This window comes from Choloepus didactylus, chromosome 13 (assembly GCF_015220235.1).
Source record: "Choloepus didactylus isolate mChoDid1 chromosome 13, mChoDid1.pri, whole genome shotgun sequence".
Taxonomy (NCBI): domain Eukaryota; kingdom Metazoa; phylum Chordata; class Mammalia; order Pilosa; family Megalonychidae; genus Choloepus; species Choloepus didactylus.
The window spans coordinates 1,063,959-1,090,268 of NC_051319.1; positions in this window are offsets into that span (position 1 = coordinate 1,063,959).

A 26,310-nucleotide genomic window follows, 5' to 3' on the forward strand; every position below is an offset into this window, starting at 1 on the left:
AAAACTGAAAGTAAAAACTGCAGCACTGGCACCCCTCCTTGCACTGGCACAGCAGGCTGAGCTGCAAAACTTCACCATGGGAGAAAGAAGCAGTCCCTGTCAGGAGCAAGGGAATGTAGCTCAACCAAGCTCCAATTGTGGTTTTAATTAACAAATGTGGACTGCTGAATAGAAGCTACAAGCACAGATAAACCCCTAACAAGCAGGAAAGTACCCTGAGGTTGCTCCCAGTGGAAAGGAGGTGGGGCTGATGGAGAAAAAATACAGAGGCTTTTGGAGATGACTGAGCTTGGAATACTGGAAAATGGCTGTGTCCCAAGAAAAGGAGTACAGAGTACAGGGTACTATCTCTAACTGACAGGCAAAACTGGGGGGCTGGGGACTGGCTCTGAAAAGGGCTTTTCTCTCTCAATATGAGTAGCTCATTGGAGAAAACCTCAGGCATTTTAAGTTCTTGGCACTGAGCCACACAAGGGTGGAGTTAATAGAGTCAGAGAGACAAAGGAGTAATTCAGGTGTAGAAGATAAACTCCCCAGAGGGTGTATCTTCCCTCAGAGGAGGGGGGTGGGGCCCAGTTCAAGTGGCTTCCCTCCCTGAAAAACTCAGACCCCAGGTCCTGGGGGAAAACAAACAATTAAGCCAGAAACAGCTTAAGCTTGGCTTCTGACACCCTCAGTCTCTGGCCGGGACAGGGTCTGCTGAGAATTAAAGGAACCACACCTCTTTTCACCAGTGGAGAGCGATGGGCTGACAGTCATCACCTGCTGGGCAGGATAGGAAAAGCATAGCATCCAGAGGCCTCACAAGAAAGTCTGTCAATCCTCTAGGACTCACCCTCAAAGAAATCTGATACTGAATACAGCCTCTTCCTCAGACCTGAGCCTGTTCTTGTCTGGGAAAATCTGATTGGGGTAATCAAGGAAACCAGATGCTGAGACACAGAAAACTATAAATCACACTAGGAAAAATGAAGATACAGCCCAGTCAGAGGAACAAACTTACACTTCAACTGAGATACAGGAATTGAAACAACTGAAGATCTTCAAATAACTATGCTAAATCAATTCAAAAACCAATTCAACAATTGGAGGGAAGATATGGCAAAAGAGATGGAGGATATAAAGAAAACACTGGGTGAACATAAGGATGAACACGGAAGTTTGAAAAAAAAATTGGCAGAACCTATGGAAATGAAAGGCACAATACAAGAGATGAAAAAGACAATGGAGACATACAAAAGCAAGTTTCAAAAGGCAGAAGAAAAACTTCATGAACAGGAGAATATGACACTTGAAATCCTGCACACAAAAGAACAGATAGGGAAAAAAATGGAAAAATATGAGCAATGTCTCAGGGATTTGAATGACAACATAAAGCTCATGAATGTCTGTGTCATGGGTGTCCCAGAAGAAGAAGAGAAGGGAAAGGGGGCAGAAACATTAATGGAGGAAATAATCAATGAAAATTTCCCATGTCTTATGAAAGATCCAGGAAGTGCAGTGTACCCCAAACAGGATAGATCTGAATAGGCTTATGCCAAGACACTTAATCAGATTATCAAATGTCAAATACAAAGAGAGAATCCTGAAAGCAGCAAGCGAAAAGCAGCCCATCACATATAAGGGAAGCTCAATAGGTCTATGTGCGGATTTCTCAGTAGAAACCATGGAGGCAAGAAGGCAGTGGTGTGATATATTTAAGATACTGAAAGAAAAAAACAGCCAATCAAGAATTCTATATCTAGCAAAACTGTCCTCCAAATATGAGGGATAGTTTAAAATATTCTCTGACAAACAGACACTGAGAGTTTGTGAACAAGATACCTGTTCTACAGGGAATACTAAAGGGAGTACTACAGACAGATAGGAAAAGACAGGAGACAGAGGTTTGGAACACAATTTTGGGTGATAGTAGCACAATAATCTAACTACACTGAACAAAGATGACTGTGAGTATGGTTGAAAGAGGAAGGTTAGGGGCATGTGGGACACCAGAAGAAAAGAGGGATGATAAAGACTGGGACAGTATGACTTAGTGAAACCTAAAGCAATCAATGATTGTGATAAAATATACAAATATGTTTTTACACGAGGGAGAACAAATGAATGTCAACCTTGCAAGGTATTAAAAATGGAGTGGTATTGGGGAAAAAATACAATCAATGCAAACTAGAGTCTGTAGTTAAAAGTAACATTGTTTTATGCTTCCTTTACTGTAACAAAGGCAATATACCAAAGCTAAATGCCTTTAAGAGGGGGATAAAAGGGATAGGCATGGGATTGTTGGAACTGTTGTTGTTGTCTGACTTTTTTATTGTATTTCATTTTAATTTTATCATTTCTTTTGTTGCTTTTTAGCTGTCATTTTTACTTTCTTTTTTTTCTTTTGTCTTTCTACTTTTTTTTTTTTTTTTTTACTTTTCCTCTTTCTTTGTGGAAGAAATGGAAATATCCTTATATAGTTAGTGGTGGTGAATGCATAACTATGTGATTATACAGGGAACCATTGATTGTATACTTACGATGGAATGTATGGTGCGTGAATAAAACCATCTAGAAAAAAACAGGTGGATGGATGACCCTTGAGGACATTATGTTGAGAGAAATAAGTCAGACATAAAAGGACAAATATTGTATGATCTCACTGATATGAACTAATTATAATATGTAAACTCATAGACATGAAATATAGGTTACTAGATATAGAATGAGGCTAAAGAATGGGGAGTGGTTGCTTAATATGTGTAGAATGTTTAACTAGGTTGAACTTAAGTGTTTGGAAATGGACAGAGGTGATGGTAGCATATTATTGTGAGAATAACTAACAGTGCTGGATGATGTGTGAATGTGTTGGAAAGGGGAAGTTTAGAGTCATGTATGTCACAACAAGGAAAGTTGGAGGTTAACACATGGGAATGTATAACACAGTGAATCTTGTGGACAATGTCTGTGATTAACTGTACAAATATCAGAAATGTCTTTCATGAACTAGAACAAATGTATGACACTATTACTAGAAGTTAATAATAGATGGTTATATGGGGGGAGGGTGTACCTATTTCCAACTATGTACTACAGTTAGTGATATTTCAATATTCTTTCATCAATAGTAACAAATGTACTATACCAAAACTATGAGTCAATAATGGGAGTGGGGTGGTTAGGGTTATGGGAGGATTTGAGTTTTCTTTTATACTTTTATTTCTTTTCTGGAGTTGTAAAAATGTTCTAAAATTGATCATGGGTATGTATGCACAGCTATGTGACGTGAGCCAGTGATTATATACTTCAGATGGTTTGTATGGTGTGTGAATATATCTCAGTAAAACTGCATTTTAAAAAAGATTAAATGACTATTTCTCATCATAAATCATGGAGGCAAGTAAGCAGAGACTGTATGCTACTGGAATTAAGTTAATATTATTTCAAACTAGTTTGTATAGATTTAGAATGTTAATACAAACCCCATGGTAACCAAAAGAAAACATCTAAAATATAAACAGAAATAAAAATGAGTAGGAGATCAATCTGTTTCACTACAAAAGATCGGCTATACAAAAAAGGAAGGTTGGAATGAAGGAAATGAGGGGCAAAAAAGGTATAAGAAAAACACGAAACAAAAGACAAAATGTCTAGAGTAAGTCTTGCTTTATTGGTAATTACCCTGAATATAAATGGATTAAACTCTTCAGTCAAAAGACACAGATTGGCAAAATGGATTAAAAAGCATGATCCAATTGTATGTTGTTTGCAAGATACTCCCTATAGATGCAAAGACACAAATAGGCTGTAAGCAAATGGATGGAAAAAATATTCCATGCAAATAGTAACCAAAGGAGAGCTGGTGTGGCTATACTGATACCAGGTAACATAGACTTTAAGTCAAAGCTGTCACAAGAGACTAAGTAAGGCACTGTGCATTAATGAAAGGGTCAATCCACCAAGAAGATACAACAAAAATCCGTAGATTTGACGTCCTAGCTCAGCGTTCCTTGGGGAGGGTACATGGGAAATTGGTTGGGTTTTGAGCTATTAAAATGATAGAGGGATGCTACTAGGTTTTAGATATCCAGAAGCAGCATTACTGGATGCCCCGTACTGGCAGCCCAAATCTGCAATACAAAGCAGCCCAGCCTTGCTTCCCTCCTGACTTTTGAATTCTTGCTGGACATTCACATGGGTAAAAAAATCTGTTTATAATTACCTGAGTCTAGACCCTAACTCTGTCTTACACACATACTCAAAGTACCTTTTGCACAGCCTTAACACTGAATGTTCAAGCAATGCATCCACAGTGGATGACTTTATTTGTTTTGTTCAGAATGAGCTGTTCACAATTTCAGAAAAGCATGTCAGTAGTGGCAATGCTGCCAATAAAACACATCTCTCTCACTCAACATTTAGAGCTAACTCATTCATGAAGATTGCACACACGGGTGCATTGAAATACATTTTTAAAATGTAAATTACTTTCCTTTTGTTACTCCCTTATGTTAGAGCAGTAAATTGATATTTTGAATCCATGAATAAAGTTGGTTATTCCATCTATGAAAACAAATCACCCATTATATTCAAGTCTATCTTCTTGGAATTCTCTTCTCCCTTTCCTACTAACAATTCTTGTTCTGCTCCTGTTTTCTGTGGACTCTGTGCTGAGTCTCTAGTTCTGAGCAATCTGGTGAATCTTCCTTGAGATAAAAAGGCCCTTGGGGCCAACATGTTTAGCAGGTAAATGATAAAGATGTTGCATCCTCCATGTGGCTCAGCCTGTACACTTCACTGCATCCTGCAGCTAATATTCCAGTCAATTACTTGCATTCCTATAAAAGCTTTTCACACGGGCCTCCAGAATTAGTAACAAAAGTCTGTGGCTTAAGCCACTTAACTTTCCAAACTTGCAGAGGCCCATGTCTTCTCCATGATAAAAGACATGAGAGTTCAGACTCTACAGCATTTGCCCTCTGGCCCCTAACCTTCTGCAGCACCCTAAGGAAGGTGGTTCTTCATCAAGCCTACAATCCAGTGACCACCCAGTAAGATAAGGAACAAAGACATTCTTCCCAGCACACTGTGGGCTATATGGGTAACTAACATGCCTGTTCCATATGCTGGTGATAGTCTCATGTTTAAAAATAAGATCTTCATGACCTACTGGGCTAGGGATCCATGTGTTCCTGGATGACATGCTGAGCTGGTCCACGACTGCCTTCTGCTGCTGAGTGAACCCTCGCTGTAGGTATAATGTGGGAAATAGATTTAGAGTCTCTCTCCAAAGAAAAGTTCCTTACTCCCAACAAGGGTTAATAATATGCTAGAATGTCACACTTACCTCTCTGCTACTCCTTAAATAGACAAAACATTCAGTGCTTACCAGTTAATAAGAGGGCTCTTTTTTTCTCCTGACAGGCCTGTCAAGAACCATCTAAAGAAGGCGCAGCCATTTCAGAGTCCGTGGTGATCAAAGAAGGCTTCCAGCATCTGAATAGTAACTCTCGTTGCCTCCTATCCTGCATTATCTTTATCTTTGTGATTAAAACCTACCCAACCAATGGGGGGAATATACTTTTTTGTTTGTATGTTTGTTTAACAATAATACACTTTTCTCCAACCATCTTATGTGCTAGAAGTGAAATACTGACCTAGAAATATTAAGGAACCTCCAAGAACCAAGCAATTTTTTCCCTCCTCAGCCAATAAGATCAGAGCAAGGTATGGTATTTACACAGTGGTCTCAAACCACCATAGGGTAGAAAATGGCCGTGGTAATCACTGGCCCAATGTGTGTCTGGTTAAATCTTAGGGAAACTTCTTCCAGAGCAGGATTTAGATGCTTCAGAATTTGTTGGAATGGGGTCAACAGAAAAATAAAATTTCAAATTCTGGTTTACTGGCCTGAAGGACCTCTATGAGGTAGACTCCATACAGGAAACAACTCCATCTTCCAGAGTGAATATTCACTCTGTTTGCTTTTCCAGCCAGGAGTTTGGAAGAAGCCAGCAGGCAATGTAGTCATTTGGTAACGTCCTCCTCACTGCCAAGATGGATTAATGCTGGGAGAACCTACAACTGGTGAGTAATCAGTAGTGCTTGCAGACCCTCCAAGATCCCCAAGGTGTGATTATTTTCATACGTAGATTTCTGTCATCATCCTCCAAAGGGTACTTTGTCATTTCCTTTACTCTTCTCTTACTGGACTCTCAAGTGTCAGAATGACATGATTTCCAAGCCATTGCCCGTCTCCTTCCTTCTCCAATCAACTTGGTAGGCATTTTAGAGACACTGCTAAAATGTGTGGATTATGCTAACAAAATTATACCAGTTCCCTTTTACATTATTCTGAGAAGGTATGATTAATTGTTTACTAAAATAAGATGTGAAACCTCACCACCCTTTAGGCTCACTGGTTTGGTTTATTATGCCACTACCTAATCCTCAAGTTAATGTTAAGATGTCATGGACCTACCAAGATCTCAGACTGTGAACAAACAAATTGAAACAAATGTTTGAAACCCCAAATATGTAAGATACGTGTTGTAAAATTATTCCTCACACTGTTCAGCATTTAGTGTCACACATTGCCTGAGTTTCCCTCACTACCACCAACTCTTCAGCATGTATTCAGCTCCCTTCTGGGACTAATCAGGCCATGAAATAGGCAGTCTGAAGCCAAAAGCTCTTACACTCTGGAGTCAGACAGCCTTGAGTTCAAGTGCTGACTCTGCCACCAAGTAGCTAGGAGTCCTTAGGTGATTTACTTAAACTCTCTGAAATTTGTTTTTCACGTTTGTAAACTGAGCATACAGTTTGCCTCAAAGTGTTGTTTGTAAAGTGTTTAGCACAGTGCTCAATAAATGCTAACAACAATAACATTAGTTTTAGTAATGTTAATTATTATTATTATTCTGGTTGTCACCTCCTTCAGTCAAAGCCTTACCAGTTTACAACTCTTGTCTCATACTGAGTTCCAGACTTCTGAAAGCTTTAGCTTATAGCTCCTCCCTGCTGGCCAAGATGGAAACCAGGTGCATACAGGCTCAGCAGAGCTGTACAGCCATCTTGGGTTCTTCTGTTACTCACTATCCTTATCCACTGGTGGCTCCTCTAGCTGAGTTTAAAACCCTTCCCCTGTGCCTTGAGTACCTGGTAAGCCTTTCCTTCCTGGTCACTCAGATGTTCCTGCTACTTCCCAGATCCCTTCAGCTCTGAGTACCAAGTCTTCTGCTATCTCTCATAGCAATGCTAGAATTTTTGGAGAACTGGACCAAATGCATTTCCAGAACCTGGGAACCTCTGATCAGCAGCCCAACCCTAAGATACTTGCTGTGTTGCCTTTGCTGATTTATGGTGGCCAAAGACATAAGCCAGTGGGTTCTACCTTGGCTGATGTCAGAGTTTAAAACAATTACTGTGTTTTAAAAACGCAAATGTCGGCCATACTCCCAGCCCTGGGGATGTATATTTTTAAGTGTTTCCTGAGTCATTATGCTGATAACCCCATTAAGAAGCTCTAATTTCAGCAACTACCAAACATCCCTATTTGTTCTCCCTAAATCTTGGAACTGGATTATCTTTCCTGACCTTCATAAACCTACTGTCATTTCCCCTAAACCCATTTAGTTGTTGACTCTGGTTACTATGAGCCCTAAACAAGTCAGTAGAAATTAAGCTGCTAATTTTGGCTTAGGACCCCCTCCTCCCCAACCCCAGCCCCTTGAGCCCAAGAGACAGGAAAGACATCATATCTGAACCAAAGAAATATAATCAAGACAGCACCAGGGTTGTAGAATCAGTAGCAACTAGTATAGAACAATGGATGAAGTTCAAAAGACTTAAAGGCCTGAGACTCCAACAGTGATCAAAAGCAGATAAAAGGCCCTTCTCTCTGCCAAGGCAATCTAACATGATGTAGCATTTATTGTATGGGTGAACTTCATAAAGCAACCCTAGTGAGATCTTTGTTTTGTGAGAGAAAGAAAGAAGGAAAGGAAACACAATGAAAGAAAGCTTGTGATAAGCCTTGAGATGTTAAAACAAATAAGCTGGAAAATTTGTGTTTGTGGGCACCTTTTAGGTGTACCAGGTCTGCTCACCTGGTGCCAGCCCAGCTCTATCTCCATTCATCTTCAAGTTCTAGTACTTTGCAATGCCCTGCCCACCAGATCATAAGCCTCTGTGGCTTTTGCCCTAGGCCACAGTCCAAGCTAACATTTTGGCTCACTAGTTAAACATTCACCTACTAAACTAGACAAAAACCACAGGATGGGGGAGCTGGGGTGCTGAGCTGCAGGAGTGTGAGTGGTAGCCCTTTAGAATGACCGTGAGGCCGAGTTAGTGTAAGAATCTGATGCAAGAAAAATGCTTTGAAGACAAGATGGAGGTCCTTCACACCATCTGGGTCTTGGCATTCTTCCCCACCCTTTCTCCTGGGAAATAAGCGTATTCCCACTTAATATGCTTCAATTCTTCCTCCTGCTTGACTGGCCTGAAAACAGTGTATAGCCTTACCCAGGATTATTCTTAGAAGTCACTTGTAGGGCCAATGTATTTCATTGCCAGTATCTTTACTGACATCTCAGAAACCCCTGGGCCCTTTGATCACTTTATTGTCTTCTAAAGGGCAAAGAGAACGTTCTTGCAAATTCTCAGGTGTGCGGAACTAGTCAAAGAAAGATTGATTGCATCAAAGGTTCATTATCTCTCAGACAGCCTCCCCAGGGGTCAGCAACCCTGTTCCACAGTGCTGCTGTGTGCCCCTTCTCAGTTTTTCCTGCTGTCTCTCAGAGTAAAGGCAAGGGAATGTCGACCCCCAAGCTGTGCTGGGAATCCAGGAACTCTGCCATCCGAGCTTCCCAGTTATTCCCCAAGGTCACACGTTGCAGTGTTCTAACAAAGGGATGAAATCATTAAAACAATTTTAATAAAAATAAAATCATGAATAATGTGCGACTGTAATGCAAAACTCATTAAAACAGGCGACTGTAAAATCCTATACTTTAAAAATAAGAAGAAAGGCCTCTCCCTCGAAGTGTCTTCCAATTACTGTTCAAGATCTAATTTACCCTTTTTGGCTCTGGTACTCGAACAGGGCTGGGCCAAACAATTGTCTCACCACCGTGGTGATAGTCATCTTTAACAGCACTGCTAGTCAGCGCAGTACAGAACGAACCTGCCCCGGGAGGAACATACCCGGGCGACGGTGAGCAGGTGGCCCGCCAGAGGCTGCCCCAGCCCGGCTGCACGCTGCTGCGCATGCGCCACACCCGCTGGCGGCTCTGGTAACCTTTTGCAAGCTTCGCTGCGGGCCAGAGTCTATCCCCCAGGCAGCGTCTGAGTTTGGAATCTCGTCTGGGGCACCCTCTCGCTTAACCTCCACTGTGTTCTTTTCAGGGATTAGTCTTGACTTCGTGATTAATCAGCACTTTCTGGTGTCCTCAGGGTGACGTCATCTCTGCTCAGAGATAAAACAGGCTCCTCTCTGATGGCTCCTGCCGGAGCAAGGTCCTCTAACTGGGAGACTGTCCCGGGACCCCGCCTTCCGAGGCAACCGTAGCCAAAGCCGCCCTGAGGCCACAGCGCCTCTGTTGTTGTTTATTGCTTTTGCAGATCCGCTGGTTCTTTTTACATAATTATGAAAATAGGACATGCTCATTTAAAAAAGTGGAAAATTTTAAAGAGAAAAGTAATTGCTCAAAGCCTCACACTCACTCAACCTGTTCATTTTTATGCATTTCCTTCTAGCCTTTTTTTCTTTGCAACAGATTTTTAGGTTTTCAGTATTTTCAGTTGTTGTCATATTATAAATATATAATTTTGCACCCTTCTTTTTTACTCAATATTATAGCAGAAACTTTTTATCAGACATCACTTTAAAGCTCATAAAGAATCCTCTAAAAGGATGTACCAGCACACTCTTATTTCTTTTTATGGACTTCTAGGGTGCTTCCAATTGTTACTAGTATTTAAGTAATGGGTAGACCATCCCTGCACCCTTCCCTAAATTTGCCTGGATTTGTTGGTTGGTGAAGCATAGAAGCCCCAACTAAGAATTTGATCCAGTTAAAGTGACAGAAATATGAAAACTTCCACTCGTTTCTATGTTGCTGATGGTAGAGAACAAGGGTAAGTGGGCTGATTGTTTGGCAGAGCAGCAGGATGAGCTTTTGTGTCTGTGAAGGAAGGCCGAGATTTGAGCGGGAGAGGGAAGCTAGTGGCAGAGGACAAGAGAGCGTCTGGTGAGAAAAAAGAGGCCAGGAAGAAGAGAGTAAATCTGGCACCTAAAGGAAAAATGCCCCATGAATATAAGTGGCTGATAGTTTTTAGAACATTGATGTCTGGTCAATTTTAATCCTTAGTCACAAGCCCTGCCCAACGTACTATTTGGGAAAACTGTTCCTGTCTCTTATACTTACTAAAAAATCAGAGAACTAGAGAAATAACTGGACCTGAGTGAAGGAAGAGCGATTAATTCTACTTGGTGGATTTTCTGCCTCGGTCCAATCTGCCTGTTCTCAAAAGTTCTTTTGTCCCACTTTATGAGAGGGTGGCACAAAGTTTATGCAAGTAAAAGTCCCACTGTCTGGGAGAAGCAGAGGCCATGAGCCATCCAGAACTTCTTTGTAAGCTCCAGCATAAACCTATGTATAATTACCTTCTGGAATCACCTTGACTGAAAGTTGTATTGGTAGAAGAGGAGAGTGGGGAAAAGTTAAAGGTTGGAGAGTCATTTCAGGCTCCCAGGACCTTCTTCCAGAAGATCTTGTACACTCTGCTGGTTACAGATTGTTGGTTAGTCTGGTCATTTAAAGGCATGCAACCCTATACTGGTATGAATACAAAAACACTGCAGCAAGTCAGCACAGATCCATCCTGTGCTTAGAACTGCAACCCAAGAACTAGCAGGAACAGCTAAAGTTTGGCATTTCCCCCTTTGCTGGGGTCTCCATCTCCACCTGAGCCTGCTTTCTCAATGCTGAGTATCTCTTTGAGGAAAACTACACTAACCAACTGGTAATGTTATCTGTCTTGATTTAAATACACACATGAAGGCAGGCAATTTTGTGTCATTTATATATACACCTTGCAAAGCAACTTTTAATTCTTGACCCATCTGAGAACTAGCAGTGCCTTGTGTTCTAATTTAAGAAGGTTACAGGCGTGGTGCCTTTCTTTTCCCTCTGATCCCAGAAGTGCCTGCCCTTCTCCCTTCCTCTTTTCAGAACAGCTCCTTGTACCAACATCATCCTCCTTCCAACTCACTTGCCTTGCCTCTATGGTCTCCCGCTAGAAGGCAGGTCATCATGTCCCCATGAGGTGAGATTTGCTCTGTGTAGAGGTGGCCCAGCCCTAGGAAGGTGGCACTCTGGCAGCTGACCTGGCTGCTAGCAACAAACCCACCGGATCTCCAAATCTGCTTCCTGGGATTCTTGCTGCTCCCTCTCTGGAGGATAGTTTTCTTCTTGTTCTCCATCTTTCTTAGGACTGGAGGAAAGCCAGTCCCATTCTAAACCTGTCCAGTCAGGTCCGTCCCTCTGGACTCTCAGCTTCCCTTTTTAGAGTCACAACATTTGCCAGGTATTGCTCACCCTGCTGTATTCTGCCTGTTAAATAGTCACCTGCTTTTTGAATTCTTTATTTGTGATAACCTCTTAGAAGCTTAAAAAAGAACATTTATTTCCCCTGTGACTTTGTATATTTCCATTTGGCAAACCTGATTTTGTTCCATATGTTTCTAAGGGAACAGAAATGAAAATGGTTTATGTCCTCCTTCCTACACTGGCCTGACAAACATTTCAGAACTGGAATTGTCCTTCAGTCCAAAGTGGGTACACCCAACCATAAGCTGGGCCTTGATCGAGAAACTTCATAAACTACAATGACAATGGACATTGTTTAACTGTTGGAAAATCCGCTACATTGTATACCCTTCAATGAAGCAGTGAATTTTTTGATAGATAGATTCAAGCTACTTTTCATGGATGTGATAGCAATATATATATATAATGGGACACTATGTCCCATTATTAAAATAAAACCAAAGTTAATGTTAGAAGTCAAATGGAGGATGGTAGTGACTGGAAGGGGGTTGATGGGGGCTTTTGGGTGCAAGAAATGTTCTCTTTGAAGATCTGGGTAATAGTTACATTAGTGTGTTCTCCTTGGAAATTTATTGAGCTCTATACTTATGATTACATTTTCCTATATGCATGTCTACTTCAATGAAAAGTTTACTTAAAAATACATGCATACATACATACATATATACGTCCATACTTAGGGTTTCTGGTGAGGAAGGCAATGAAAGCAATTTTTCCTTCATTCAACAAATACTGTTTTAGTGCCCACTTGGTGCACAATGGTAAGCATAGACTTTGTACACATTACAGAGATGAGTAAGGTAGGAGCCATGGACCCTGGCATCAAGGAGCTGACAGTTTAGAGTCAGCTGCAATATAAGTTAATATAAGGAATGGGGTTAAAAATTAAAGGACAAATGGGGTGGGATGGGGGGATGATTTGGGTGTTCTTTTTTCACTTTTATTTTTTATTCTTGTTCTGGTTCTTTCTGATGTAAGGAAAATGTTCAGAGATAGATTGTGGTGATGAACGCATAACTATGTTATCATACTGTGGACAGTGGATTGTATATCATGGATGATTGTATGGTGTGTCAATGTATTTCAATAAAACTGAATTTAATTAAAAAAAAAAAGTGCTCAATGTATGTACCAATGTTGGATTCTTAGCTGTGACAAACATACCATAATAATGTAAGACATGAGCACTAGGGGAACTAGGCAGAGGGAATATAGGAACTCTGTGTGCTATCTTTGAATCATTTCTGTAGATCTAATCATATTCAAAATTTTAAACATTTATTAAAAATAAAATAATCAATCATGAGAGCAACTGTGAGGGAGAGATTATTTCAGACTGAGGGAATCAGATATTTGAACTGGGCCTTAAAGGAAAAATGGGGTCATAATAAAGAGATATGGGGAAGATACTTTCTAGATAAGAGAAACATGCACCAAGAAACCGTGGAGCATGTAAAAGAAACAGCACATGGTTTTATCAGCCTGGTGAGTTGGGATAAGGGAAGGAGTGGTGTGAAGAAGACCGGAAAAGCAGAGAGCCCTGAAAAGTAGATCAAGAAGAGCCTTAAATTTTAAAAGTAAGCCAATAGAGAAAAATCTAGTTCTAAATTGTTATTGAAATCCATTATTCTACAATGAAAGATAAATATGTTAATTTGAAAACAGAAACTAATCTATTTAAACCACCTACATCCACAACAGAGTTAAAGAAATTGTTATAACATTTATTGAATGCTTGCTATGTGCCCCTTTATGAGACAAGCACTTTGTCTATTATCTTATCTAATTATCCTAAGATCCTTATGAGACAGCTGTTCTAATATTTTTACAGATAGAGAATTGAGAACTTGTTTGTTTCCAACAAATACAAAAGAGCCATAAATATAAAAAATAGATACAGCCACCTGAGATCTTGTTTGTTTCCAACAAACCCAAAAGTCATAAACATCAGAAATACATATTGCACTTAGAGCCAGAATGTGTTTCAGTGGTTGAAAAGAACTCTGAGTTGAAAATACGTTTACATTCGCATTTTATTTAAATTTATATTTTAACGGAAAAGAAAGTCATCTGGGACTAATTTAAGTTCTTCAAGATAAAATGGTCTTGGTAAGTCCATTTATCAAGGGTGTTTTATGGAATAATTCAGACAAGCATGTTTGGCAGCAGGTAATTATCACATTGAGTACCAAAAACTGATAAGGCCTGGCCTACACAAACTAGACGTAGCACAGGAGAGCTGTTTTCCAGTTCAGTTGTAAATTCTTCTGTGGAGTCAGAGACAACACAGATATGCTGGATGGAACATAGGACTGACATCCCAGCCCTGTGCTGTGAATGTTTCTAAATAGTTCCAAAGAAAACAAAAAGGATTTAACTTTCTTATCTTGGGCTTTTCTAGCAGCACTGTGACTTACCTTAAAAGCAAAGTTACCATGTATTTGAGAGTCATGTGGCTTAATAGTTACTAACGTAGGTTTCCCTCTCTTAAATATGTGGATAAGACATGCACACAATGAGAAAATAAAATAGGTTTTATTTGGGCTTTTAATAAATCCCAAATCATGCAGAAATGAAAAGTTCATCAAAGATCCACAGTTTGCATTGAGAATGTCCTTCCATTATTTTTTTTTTAACTAGGAATTCCCTCCTCCACAATAAACCACAAAAAATTTTCTTCTCTTTATATTTGTTGAAAGAGAATTAAATTCTTGAATGGAGATTTTGTTTTCCTTTAATTCCTGACAGTGTCCTATACCTGAGAGCCACAAGGTAGGAAGGCAGCAGAGTTATTCAAGGAAGCATTTTGTTCTTCATCTTGCCATTCAGTATCACAGGGTGTGATGAAAACTGGAACAAATATGGAAATCAGAGAGGTGCCAGAACATTACATTTAAAAAATGGAATTATTTGAGTCAATCTGGAATGTCTGGTTCTTTTGGTTTAGGCCTCATGGGTAGCGTTGTGCTTCAAAAACAACTTGAATTGGCTACTAGGATTCCAGAAGGGTAACATAATCCTGTACCTTTGTGAAGAGATGCTTATCTTTGTCTACTGTTAGGAGAAAGGGGCTGGATTCTTCCATATTTTCATGTTTCAAAATGAAAATTGTTAAATAAGTTTCAAACCTGAATGGAATTTGGAAACAAGAGTGGGGAGAGGTACTTTCTCACATCTTTTCAATTTTTGTGCGGGTCTTCATTCGAAATAAATGCTTCACCATGAATCAGTATTCTCTGGGGCTGCAGAAATACAGGGTTTAGGGAAAATTCAGTCTTAACCCTTTCCCTTATGTGACTTGGCATTTAGAGAAAAGGTCCGAGTTAGTAACCCCAAATATGGGACCCAGACATGCTGAGAAGACATGAGACCCGGGAGCTGGCAGCAGCTCAACGCCTCTTCTGAAAATCCGGATTGGAACCCAGGGACCTCTGCCCCCTTGGAGCAGTGCTGCTACCTCAGCAGAGACCTCCACACAGAGAGGCGTTTCCCACACAGAGAGATCTCGCTTCCCTCCTTCACTGACACAGAGTCCTAAGGGTGTGCCCGATGTCGTAGAAGGGTTAGGGAGAACCAAAGGGAATTACAGCATAAGATGGAAGGAATTTTAAGCTGTGTCATCGTCTGAGGGGGAAAAAAAAAACAAAAACCACTGAGTTAAAGAGGCACACCCGAACTCCTAACCTGTTGCCTCGTTGCCCCGTGGTGGAAATGAATCCCCAGCACCTTTGGGACTCTAGTGCCTCATCCACCAGGAATTGGTCTAGGCTCCAGCATTCTTCCTCTTCCTAGTGTACTACATGTCTCCATGCCTGCACTATCCAGCTAGAAGATTCTCATAGCTTCCACAGGGCAATCCGTGGTGACACAGAAGAGTCTGGAGATCAGCTCCCATAAACTCCTCACCTTCAATGTGGGTTGCAAACATGCCTCTGAATTCTTCCACTTGGGAGTGACATGCACTCGCAAGCACACACAATGACTTTCTCCTACCATATCATTATCATATACAAGAAATGTAACTTTGATATGATAAAATCGACTAATAAATTCTTCTCAACCTTTAACAGGCATATAAATCAGCTCAGGTGGGGGGCTGGAATTCAGTGTTTCTATCAAGCCCCCAGGTGATGCCACTGCTGCTGGTCCACTGGCCACACTCTGGGTAGCTAAGATCCATACACACCATCCATAGTCCGATGTCCTAAAGTATCTCTTATCATTTAGAACTTATCCAGTCAAGCTACATACATTGCATTTGGCTGCATATCTCTTTAATCAGAAGACATTAACTTTTTATTAGTTGCTCTCGTAACTACACAAAGATCCAGTGAAAATGTTGGCATTTCCCCTTGTGAGATCCCGTTAAATGCCTAAGCAAGGACCATCGTCCTCACAGTCTCAGTAAGGGATGGGCAAGGAAGAGGGTGACGTTTGTTCCTGTTATATCTGGAAGGAAACCCCTGGAGATGATGCTGTGAAGTGTGAAAGGGTGACAATGGCTGGGCTCTATTATATGTTTTTTAATGGAAACCACACAGAGTTATCCAGATTGTCTAGGCAAGCTCAGAGATATGATGCCTATCTCAGAATCACAGCACTGCCTTCAAAAACAGCATCAAAGCAGTGTTGCTGTTCTTGTTCCCAGGCATAAAGATCTTATCCATTCTGTCCAGAGAATTGGAGTCCAATGCCACATACAAGCATGGTGCATACCCACTGTGTGTGCAAAGTTCATTTCCTATTTCCAGGCTTAGAGAGTTGGGATAAATTTAATCCTAGAGTAACTCTCCCAAGGGCAGCGCTGTCCAGGGTGGATTCTGCAATACCCTCCCTCGCCTGGTTTTCTCAGAACCACTGAGTTCTGCTGCCTTCTCAAAAGGGCCTCACTTAAAGTGCAAATGTTGCCTAGAAGTAACGTAGATAAACCATTCTGATCAGCTGGCTAGCAAAGGCTCTCACCTGAAGGACCTAGAATCAGTTCAGTTCGTTTTTCAAGTTGATGGGCAGCGGGGATGATGTGGCCTAGGGTGTTACTCAGATAGGTGTGGAAAGAGGGCAGAAACCCAGACGAGGAAGCACAGCAGATCATAGGATACCAGGGACAAGAGTGAGCATCTCAAGGAAGGAGATGGCAATGCAAGGGGGCTGAGAAGTTCCCCATTCACCAGCCTCACACTTTGTCCTAATGTCAACACATCATACTCCCAGGACAGGTAGGTGCTGTTTCATAAAATGAAGATGAATCTAAAATTAGAAAGTGTTATATCTAGAAACCCATATGATACTCCATTCACTCTACACAATCTTTATAGGAGTAGTTAAGTTTCTGCTGGAATAAAAAGTCATTATTTCATGTGGGGTCCCCAAGATGCCTATGTTCCTTTAGAATATAAAATACTAACAGTTAGCAACAATTGGGTATTTTCAACACTTACACTGTTATAAGAGCTTTACACACACACTGTCATTTAATCTCTACAACAGCCCTAAGAAGGTGGTTCTATTACTATCCCCATTTAACAGGTGAGAACACTAAGGCACAGAGACATTTAGTGACTAGCCCAAGGTTACACACATATTTCTAATTTGGTCCCAGACAGTGGGATTCCAAGGCCACATCTCTAAACTGCCTCCCAAGAAGACTCAAAACAAAACAATTGCTGCTCTACAGAAGTTTAAATCCTGAAACACATAGCACACATATGCTATATACTCAACTCAAATTATTTTTTAATTCATAATGCATTTCAATTTACTTTTCTTTAAGTATCTCGCCTTGGTTTTCTGCTTTTTCTACTTTCCATGTTTTATTTGTGGTGGGTGCAATTGGCACATATTTCCTAGAGAAGGACTTGTGCCAGATAGAAGAAAAAGATTCCTTCCATAACTCATGCATGACAGGAAGATTCCCAAGGCTGCAGGCAGGATTTGAGAAGGGAGTTACGTGGCGGAAGGGAGATGGCTTGTTGGACTGGAGTTGGAGTAGAGACAAACTCCAAAAAGTTAGGTGGGATTGCCTACCCAGATTAGGATGGAAGAGTAAGACACTTCAAGGTTCTGTCTCCCCATAGAAGCTTTGAAAACCCAGCAGGAATGGACAAGTACATTGTTCTCAGCTCCAGAAAATAGTTAAAGGACTGTTTAGCTGGACTGTTTAACTGTTTAAAGGAACACAGTAACAGAATGAGTGCTGAATCTAGAAAAAGGCTACTTAAAAGCAGTAGGATCTCAAGGCACATTGGCTAGCTCCTCTCCCACCCCTCACTGGCTCAATAAGGAGCAGGTCTGTGTTTCCAGAGGGAAAGGAGAACTCTTGTGCACATACGAGGAGCATGTATGTCTTGTCCGATCTGTTTGGTGGTGACATAAGGGATTTTCCATCCCCAAATTTGCCCTGCATGTAGAAAGCAGCTCACTGAGCTCTCCTACAGAATGGTGTTGGGGAGTGGTCAAGTAGCTGCCTGGGGCAAGGGATTGCTGACTCTAGGACATAGAGTGCAGTGCCTGGGACTATAAGGAAACTGTTTCCTAGGGAAGAAAGACCATTTTTCTGTGTAGAGAAGGGAATTCCCATGGCCACACACACATGCCCAAGAAAATGCAAGTGCAGAAAGGAACAGGAGGCCCCTATGCTTTGGCCTCAAGCCATTCTCTAAACTCAATGTATGAATAAGCCCTGAAGAAGAGCACTCACACAGGTACATCTGCAGAGACTGAAAGATGCTTTGTGGTTTTTTGGTTTGGTTTTGGTTTTGGTTGGTTTCTATCATTCAAGGAAAACTCAGCCTTAACTCCAGCTGAATACGTGCTCAAGGAACACACACTTCAGAGTCTAAATTCTAACAATAACATATTAAATATCCAAATGTCCAGGTTTCGAAGCTGTCAAACTGTAACCCAGTGACTTTGATTCTTGAAGACATTGTATAACCATGCAGATTGCATAGTGTGACTGTGTGACTGTGAAAACCTTGTGACTCACACTCCCTCTATCCAGAGTATGGACAGATGAGTACAAAAATGGGGACAAAAATTAGATGAAGAATGGGGTGGGGTGGAGGGGATGGAAAGATTTAGGTGTTCATTTTTGCTTTTATTTTTATTTTGGATTAAGGAAAAGTTTCAAAAATTGATTCTGGTGATGAATGCACAACTGTATGATGGTGCTATGAATAATTGATTGTACACTGTGAATGACTGTAGGGTGTGTGAATATATCTCAATTAAACTGTATTTTCAAAAAAGTAAATGAACAGTGGTGGGGAGGAGGGGAATGGGATGTTTTTGATGATCATTTTTATCTTAATTTTTATTTTATTTTTTGGAGAAATGAAAATGTTCAAAGTTCATGGTGATGAAAGCACAACTATATGATGATACTGCGAACAACTGTATGCTTTGAATGATTGTATGTTGTGTGATTATATCTCAATAAAATTGCATAAAATATGTCCAGGTTTCAATCTTAATTCATAGATTAAAAACATACAAAGACATAGGAGGTGATGACCCAAGCAAAGGAGAAAATTAAAGCAGTGGAAACCATCAAGAAGGAGGATCAGACCAGGAACATTCCAGACAAAGACTTATAAAAACTGGTCCTAAATATGCTTAAAGAGCTAAAGGAATACATGGACAAAAAACTAAAGGAAGTCAGGAAAATGATAGATGAACACAAAGAGAATATCAATGGAGAGATGGAAATTATGAAAAGTAGCCAAACAGAACTGAAGATCACACTAACAGAATTAAAAAATTCCCTGGAGGTGTTCAACAGCAGATTAGAGCTGGCAGAAGAAAGAATCAGTGAACTTGAAGTAAGACCATTGAAATCATCCCGTCTGAGGAGAAGGAAGAAGAAAGAATGAAGAAAAGTGAACAGGGCCTAGGGAACCTGTGGGATACCATCAAGCCTACCAACATGCACACAATGAGAGTCCCAGAAGGAGAAGAGAGAAAAGTGCAAAGAGAAAATTCAAAGAAATAATGGCTAAAAACTTCCTAAATTTAATGAAAGACATGAATATACACATCCAAGACACTCAACAAATGCCAATCAGGATAAACCCAAATAGAACCATACCACAGCACATTATAATCAAACTATTGAATGCCAAAAATGGAGAATTCTGAAACCTGCAAGAATGAAGCAATGTGCCATGTACAAGAGAACCTCAATAGAATTAAGTGCCAATGTCTCATTGAAAGCATGAAGGCAAGAAGGCAGTGGGTTGACATATGTAAAGTGCTAAAAGCAAAAAACTGCCAACCAAGAATTCTATATCAAGAAAAATTCTCTTTCAAAAATGAAAGAGTGATGTCATCAACATGGTGATGTAAACAGCTACTGAAAACTCCTCTCCAGAGATTCAGTGAAAAAAGTACAATTCTGAGTTGTTTGAAACTCTGGAGGAGGATGTAGATGGGAGAAAGACACTACAAATGCCAAACTGAAGAAAGAGAAGGAATATCAGGTAGGAATTTTCCATTCCAGATCAGCTGGTCCTCACCCTTCCCTCTCACTGTCTCTGAGGCACAGAATCAGCAGATGGGAGCCCTCCCACCAGGGACACAGCTTTTAAAATCTCTCACAGCAGTGAGACATACCCTCACTGTTTGGAGACCCAGTGGACAGGGGAGAACATTTCAAGGCCCAGATCAGTGAGGGACAAAGAGACTGAGAAAACATGGACAGAGACTGTCTCCAGCCCTGGGTCTGAAAGTCCTTCCCCCACCCTTAACGGAAGCAGCAGCTAGTGGCCATTTCCTTGCCTTGGAGACAGCTGGAATGCTGGGTCAGCTGAGGGAGTACTTTGCCATAAGTGGAGCCCCACATCCAGCCAGATTTTGGCTGGCAAAGTGAGGGCATAGGACTCTGCAGTTTGAACCCTGCTGGGTCAGAGCCTGTGTTCAGAGGGAAAGCAGCCTCTGATGATGATTAAGTTACTAAACAGCACCATCTGCTGAACAGTCTGGAAAGTGCAATGGAAATAAAATGCTTTTTAAAAGATGTTTCAGACCCTTTCTTAGGAGCACACGAGCTGGTCTGCATGCCCTATATGGAAACCTAGCCCTGTTTGGGCTGAGAAATAGGGAAGGCCCAACTATTAAAGTGGGGCTCCAAAACAAACCCAGGTCTTGCTAGCTGGTGGAAAATACAGCACCACTGGAAGCCAGCAGATCTATATTACCACACACAATGAGCTTCCTGGGGTGCCCAGTGCCTACCTCCATCCCTGTGGCAGGCCATGGTGGACACCTGATTTTGTGGGGAAGACTTGAAGGCAAAGCCAATCTGACAATTTTCCAGGGAGATAAACAAACAAACAAACAAACAAAATAGAGATCAAAGACAACCTACAAGAAAACCTTAGACTAAAGAGAGAAAACAATCTCCAGAATAAACCAGTCAAGAAAATCAGATGCCTAGTCAGGAAAAAATCATGAGCCACATGAGGAAATGGGATGATATGGCCCAGTCAAAGGAAGAAACTAACACCTCAACTGAGATTAAGGAGTTGAAACAACTTATTATAGATGTTCAAACAAATCTGTTAAGTCAAATCAGTGAGTTGAAAGAGAGTGTAAAAGAGATGAAGGCTCTAAAGAAGACACTGTGTGATCATAAGGAAGAATTCATAAGCTTGAAAAAACAAATGGCAGAACTTATGGGAATGAAAGGCACAATAGAAGAGATGAAAAACACAGTGGAGACATACAACAACAGCAGACTTGGAGAGGCAGAAGAAAGGATCAGTGAGCTGGAGGAAAGGACATCTGAACTCCTGCACACAAAGGAACAGATAGGGAAAAGAATGGAAAAATCTGAGCAGGGTCTCAGGGAATTGAATGACTACATTAAGTGCATGAATATGTGTCTTATAGGTGTCCCAGAAGGAGAAGAGAAGGGGATAGTGACAGAAAGAATAATAGAGGAAATAATCAATGAAAATTTCCCAACTCTTTTGAAAGACATAAAATTACAGGTCCAAGAAGCACAGCGTACCCCAAACAGAGTTGATCCAAATAGACCTATTCCAAGGCACTTACTGATCAGATTTTCAAATGTCAAAGACAAAGAGAGAATTCTGAAAGCAGCAAGAGAAAAGCAGTCCATCACATACAAGGGAAGCTCACTAAGACTAAGTGTGAATCTCTCAGCAGAAATCATGGAGGTGAGAAGACAGTGAGTGTGATGTATTCAAGATACTGAAAGAGAAAAACTGCCAACCAAGAATCCTATATCTGGCAAAACTGTCCTTCAAAAATGAGGGAGAGTTTAAAATATTTACAGATAGACACTGAGAGAGTTCATGAAGGGAAACCTGTTCATTCTATACAAGAAATATTAAAGGAAGTGCTATAGACAGATAGGAAAAGACAGGAGAAAGGGGTTTAGATGAGGGTGTAGAAATGAAGATATCAGGAGATGGTAAGGGGGTAGAGATTGGGCATTTAATGTTGAAGGAATATAGAATGTTCTAGAGGATTGATTTATAGATCCAGAAATGGATAGCACAATACTGTGTGATGGTAGCACAATATTGTAAGTACACTGAAAAAAGATAACTGTGAATACGGTTGAAAGAGGAAGATTAGGGGTCTGTATGACACCAGAAGGGAAAATAAAAGAAAAAGACTGGAACTGTATAACTTAGTGAAACCTAGAGTGGTCAATGAGTGTTATTAAATGTACAAATACAAGAATGTTTTTACATGAGGGAGCAGCAAGAATGAATGAAGTTGTGAGGTATGCAACTAGGTGAATGAACCCTAAGGACAGTAGGTTGAGTGAAATAAACCAGAAATGAAAAGACGAACATTACAACACCTCACTGATAAGGACTAATAATGTGCAAACTCTGAGAATTGAATCTGGGGGCATGGTTTATCAGGGGAAAGCTTATATAAAGGTTCCTAGATTGTAAGCTCTTACAGCAGTCACATCCATTCATGAGTTGTGACAGTTATTTCTAAATTGTGAGGTGCTGAGCTTTTCGTGTGTGACGTGGTCGGTACCTGGAGCTTTGAATGTCTGTGTGGTGCCTGGGACTCGAAGCCAGAGTACTGCAGCTGTGAGTGTTGGCATTGACCATGAATCAACTGTTAAAGAGGCTGAAGAGGATCCCAGACCCATTGGAGATATGAACAAAATGGACTTGGTTGAGATTGGGGTAGATCAGACTAAAGGATAGAGGATGATATTGACTGTGTTTTAAAACTTTGGCTTCTGTGTGGGATCAAAGGAAGAGAGGTTTATTTGGTGCAAAAGCTATAGTTTCTGTAGCACACTATAAATTTAATTTGTTTGGTCAGTTTACTCAAATACCATAATTACATGGAACCTTGACTAGGGAATGAGATCTTGTTGGTTTGTATCAGTTAGCATGAAGCCTTGGTACAACCCAGAGTAATTTGGGCAAAGAACAAAAAGTATTTGCAAAGCCTCCTTGACAGACTGGGGAAAAATGTGGAACTTCCCCAGCTGGGGAATTCCTGATATTCTCGCAAGCATTGAGGACTAGCAATTTAGTAGGATGAGCCCTTGATCTTGGGGCTTGCCCTTATGAAGCTTGTTACTGCAAAGGAGAGGCTAAGCCTACTCATAATTGTGCCTAAGAGTCACCCTTTACCCAGTGTATGGACAAATGAGTAGGAAAATGGGGCAAAAAGTAAATGAATAATACAGGGGAGGTGGGGTATGGGATGTTTGGGGTGTTCTTTTTACTTTTATTTTTATTTATTTTATTCTCATTTTTATTTTTTGGAGAATAGAAAATGTTCAAAAATTGATTGTGGTGATGAATGCACAACTATATGATGATACTGTGAACAACTGTTTTACACTTTGGATGACTATATGGTATGTGAATATATTTCAATAAAAAATAAATAAATAAATAAGGGAGGGATTAAGACATTCTCAGATAAACAAAAACTGAGGGAGTTCATCACCACTAGATTGGCCCTATAAGAGATGTTAAAGAGTTCTGCAGGTTGGAAGGGAAGGACTATAGACAATAGATCAAAGCTGGATGAATATCATGTGATATAAAAAGGCAGGCTATGAGTTTTTCAGGAAAAAGAGGGGCAAAGGGCATTCCATGCAGAGGGAACACCATGGGCAAAGGCATAGAAGAATGGAAGCACATGGGAACGGTGAGAAGGAGAGCATGCCTGGGATGAGTGTTAAGGGGAGTGGCTGGGCTGATCTGAGTGAGGAGTTGGGACTGATCCCCAGCAAATTTTAAATCTCACGCTGGCTTCTCTGGACCTGCAGCACATGTCTGAGCCATTCCTGCCTTCTCCAACACTGGATCTCATGTCTATACTCACTTGAACCAGTCAGAATCTGGAGACATTTTTACATACACACACACATAAACACACACACTCCCCGAGGACATGTCAAAGCCAAACATCAGTGGATTTTAGATCTGTGCCCTCTCTCCACCAGTGCATTCCATTCTTACTGATATCCGCCTATCGCATCAATAGGAAGAGGAATGGTCCTTGAATTAACTTTCTAGGTAAGAGCTCTAGGACAGAATTTGGGATCTCCTTGACCTGAGACATGACTCAAGTCGGTACTCTAGTACCTATATGTACCAGATCTGACTGTGTGAATGTACTTGTGTGTGTGTGTGTGTGTGTGTGTGTGTGTGTGTGTGTGGTGTATATATATTCATGTTCATCTCAGGTGATGGGGGTGGAGAGTTGGCTGCCTCCCAGTCTCAGGAGATATAATCCCAATTCCTTATCAGAGAAAAAGATCTATACAATTCCACTGATGTCCCTCTGAGATTCTCATGGAAAACTTTGGGGATCAAAAAGTGAGATGGCTTTAATATATAACCTCAAATACTTTGACACTCCTCCTGTTGAGAGATGGGGTCCATGTCTTTTCTCTTTGAAGCTGGGCTGCTTCGACCATTCGAGAATGGTGGAAGTGAGGCCATTTGGCATCAAGGCAGAGTCAGGAAGGACCACACAGCTTCAAATTTGTTCTTGGAACCCTTGCCCTTTGAGCTGCCTGAGCTGCCATATAAGCCAGGGAAGTTAGACTATCTTGAGACTGCCATGCTGGAGAAGCCACATGTAGGTGCTCTAGTTAATTGCTCTAACTGAGCCCACTATTCCCCATGAACACATTAGACATGTGGGTGAAGCCATCTTGAATCCTCCAGACCAGCTCATCTGCCAGCTGGATGTTATCAAGTATCCTCATCAACACCATGTGGAGCAGAAGAATCACCCAGCCAAGCCCTGCTCAAATTTCTGACCCATAAAAATTGTGAGATATAATAAAATGGCTGTGTATTTAAAAAAAAAGAAAAAAAGCTGGATGAAGAAATAAAGGTCTCTAGTAAGAGTTACAACTAGAGTAAGTATAAATGCCAGCTCTGTTGTATTTTTGGTTTGTAACTCCTCTTTTTACTTCCTACAGAATCTCAAAGGCAAATGTATAAATGTAATAATAAATCAGTGGTTTGGGAATCCTTTGTGTCAAGAACTACGTAAAAACGGGTATGAAAGGGTAGAGGATCATAGTTTGTGTATACTATTGAAGTTAAGTTGAGGCTGTTAATATTTAGGATGTTAAATTTAAACCTCATGGTAACTACAAGGAAAATATTGGAGAATATGCAAGCTCATAGAGACAGAGATTAGAGTGCAAGTTGCCAGGAGTGGGGGACTGGGGAATGGGGAGTTAATGCAGAATAGGTGCAGTGTTTCTGTTTGGGGAGATGGGAAAGTTTTGGTAATGGAAGTTGGTGAGGGCACTGCAACCCAGTGAATGTGAATAATCCCACTGAATGGTATGGTAGGGAGTGGTTGAGATAGGAAAGTTTATGTCATGTATGTGTTCCCAAAATTAAAAAAAAAAGGAGCAACCAAAGAGATAAAGACAATGAAAGGCAATACATGTTCCTGGACAGGATCCAACAAGGGAAGGGAGAAGGGAGAAGGCTGAAAAGGACATTAGTGGGACACATGAAAAAAACTGGAATATAAACTGCAAGCTTTTTATCAATGTTAAAACCTTGAACTTGACAACTGCGCTTAAGGTGGATCCATATGTGAATATCCTTGTTCTTAGGAAATGTACATGGCAATATTAAGTATTCAAGGAGCATGCTGTATACAATCTACACTCAAGTGTTCAGAAAATGGACTGATAAATGGATAGACAGACCAATAGAAGGATAGATAGATAGATTAATAGATTGATGGGTAGATAAAATGATACAGCAAATGTGGCAAAACATTAAAATTGATGGTTCTGGGTATCTGGGGGTATAGGAGTACGTTGGAGTTTTCTGTATGGGATTTGTATTATTTTTGTAACTGCTCTATAAGTTTGAAAGTATTTCAAAATAAGAATTTTTTTAATGTTAGATGAATAATGGTATTTGTGAATGCACTGGGGGAAAGCTCCCTTTGCAACATTCTTCTGTTCACTGCTCCCTCACTTCCCCACTGAACCTTGCCTCCTGCTTCAGGGAGAATGCAGAGGCCATCAGGTGAGGACTACCTTCTCTCCCCTCTCCTTCCGTCCTCTCAACTGATAATCATCTTCATCTCTCTCCATCCTTGCCTCCTTCCTTCCCAGTTCAGAGAAAAAGTCCTTCCTTCAAGGTGAATCCCTCACCCAGTGCTTTAGACCCCATCTCCTCCTCCTTCTGTGAAGCCCTTCTCCATCCATCATCTC